We start from the raw sequence: 2587 nt of genomic DNA, 5'->3' as shown, positions 1-2587 counted from the left end.
CCTAGTGGGCGTCGTAGGGCAGCGGTGGTGAAGGGGTCAGGGCGCCGGTGGACAAGGCGTCGGGGACGTGGCAACGGCGGCCGGGGCGCCTCCTCCTCCTCCTCCTTCTTCTTCCTCCTTCCTCCTTCTTCCTCCTCCTCCTTCTCTTCCTCCTTCTTCCTCCTCTCCTCCTCCTCCTCTCTTTCTCCTCCTCCTCCTCCTCCTCCTTCTTCTTCCTCCTTCCTCCTTCTTCCTCCTCCTCCTTCTCTTCCTCCTTCTTCCTCCTCTCCTCCTCCTCCTCTCTTTCTCCTCCTGCTCCGGCGGCGCTGGCCCGGGGGCGGCTGGCGCGGGCGCGGCGGCGGGCGGGCGCGGGCGGGCGCGGCCGGCGCGGGCGCGGGCGGGCGCGGGCGCGGGCAGTCGCGGACGCGGGGGCGGCGCGGGCGCGGGGGCGGGGGCGGCTGGCGCGGGCGCGGGCGGCGGTGGGGAGGTTTTGCGTGTGTGCGGTGCGTGGGCCGGGGGTTAAATCCCCCCTTTGCCGAGTGCCCCCGATCTGGCACTCGGCAAAGAGGGGTTTTCTTTAAAAAAATTTAAAAATCTTTGCCGAGTGCCCCCGATCTGGCACTCGGCAAAGAGGGGTTTTTAAAAAAAAATTGAAATTCTTTGCCGAGTGCCAGACGTCCTGGCACTCGGCAAAGAGGCTCCTTTCCCGAGTGTCATTTTTTGACACTCGGCAAACCCTAATTTTTTTTTTCACTTTTGACCTCCAAACTTTTTCTGCACTCCTCATACAATACCTGGTACTCCATGTTCCAATGTGGCACATTTCTCGGACTTTTTCTATATTTCTTTAATTTATTTCAATTAATTGAATTTTCTTGGATAATTCAAATTATAACTGCTAGTCATTCGAATAATGAAAAAAATGAATGGAAAAATGGCATTCATGTTATTTAGTATAATGTGAGGCCGTATCCAGGAACAGACCACAAATTTCGAACATCTTGTTCACGAAACATGACCACGAACTTGCGGTCGAGTTGTTTTTAAATTGTATAAAAAGCAAACGAAGTCCGAAAATCATGAAACTTGTCAAGATGTCATGATATCATATGTTCGAGGCTGTGATAAAAATTTGAGAAGTTTACCCAGGTTGTCATGTACGATGCTTGTAATCTGTTGCAAACCGAAGAAGTTTACCCAAGTTTCTTCGGAGATTATTCGGTTTGCAAGCATCGTACGTGACAACTTGTGCAAAACCTTCTCAAATTTTTATCACAGCCTCCACATATGATATCATGACATCTTGACAAGTTTCATGATTTTCGGACTTTGTTTGCTTTTTATACAATTTAAAAACAACTCGACCGCAAGTTCGTGGTCATGTTTCGTGAACAAGATGTTCGAAATTTGTGGTCTGTTCCTGGATACGGCCTCACATTATACTAAATAACATGAATATCATTTTTCCATTCATTTTTTTTTCATTATTCGAATGACTAACAGTTATAATTTGAATTATCCAAGAAAATTCAATTAATTGAAATAAATTAAAGAAATATAGAAAATGTCCGAGAAATGTGCCACATTGGAACATGGAGTACCAGGTATTGTATAAGGAGTGCAGAAAAAGTTTGGAGGTCAAAAGTGAAAAAAAAATTAGGGTTTGCCGAGTGTCAAAAAATGACACTCGGGAAAGGAGCCTCTTTGCCGAGTGCCACGTGTTTGCCGAGTTCTTTCTCTCTGGCACTCGGCAAATAGGTAGGTTTTGCCGAGTGTCACAAAATGACACTCGGCAAAGAATCCTCTTTGCCGAGTGCCTGATGTTTGCCGAGTTCTTTATCTCTGGCACTCGGCATATATCCTCTTTGCCGAGTTCTTTCTTTGCGGCACTCGGCAAAGAGGCTCTTTGCCGAGTGCCATACTGGCACTCGGCAAAGAGCCTCTTTGCCGAGTGCCTGAAAAAAAGCACACGGCAAAGTATGGGACACTCGGCAAAGAAGCCGTCTCCGGTAGTGAATCGAATTAAATTCAAATCTTTTGACTTCAAACGTTTGCCGCCGTGTGAGCTGCCGCCGAGCGCATCCGCGCTGCCGCTTGGTCACGCACAGCCGCCGCACGACTGTCCCGGCCCTTCCCCGCGCCGTCGCCGTGCACGCCATCACCGGGAACACTGGCCATCCTCGGTGAGCACCAATCCTCTAGCTCCTTTGCTCCCTTCTTCCCACCTCCTCTGTGCCTCACCGCCGCTGAACGCCCGAGCTCGCTTGTGAATTGGCCGCACCACATCGAAATCTTCTCCACTGCTAGGCAGAGCCAATCGGCCGAGGTCGCCGCTGCCGGTGAGTATCCTTGCCCCGGCCGACGTCCCCTCTTCCCCGGCCCCCACCGGCTCTCCCCTCTCCAGCCTCCTCTCCTATGTTGCCCGGGCGCGCTGCCTTGTGCGGTTGAGCATGGCAAGCCCCACGGCTCTACCTGTAGCTCCGCCCTGCCATGCTCGGTTGTCGTGCCGCCCCATCGCACTCGGTCGCCGAGCCGTTCGGCCACGCACAGCCGGTCCGTGTCACCCAACTGGCCTTCACCGCTCACGCATGTCGTCTCGGCCGCCGCC

The sequence above is a fragment of the Phragmites australis genome, chromosome 17 (genome assembly GCF_958298935.1).
Source record: "Phragmites australis chromosome 17, lpPhrAust1.1, whole genome shotgun sequence".
Classification (NCBI taxonomy): Eukaryota; Viridiplantae; Streptophyta; class Magnoliopsida; order Poales; family Poaceae; genus Phragmites; species Phragmites australis.
Note: the sequence above shows the minus strand (reverse complement) of the source record.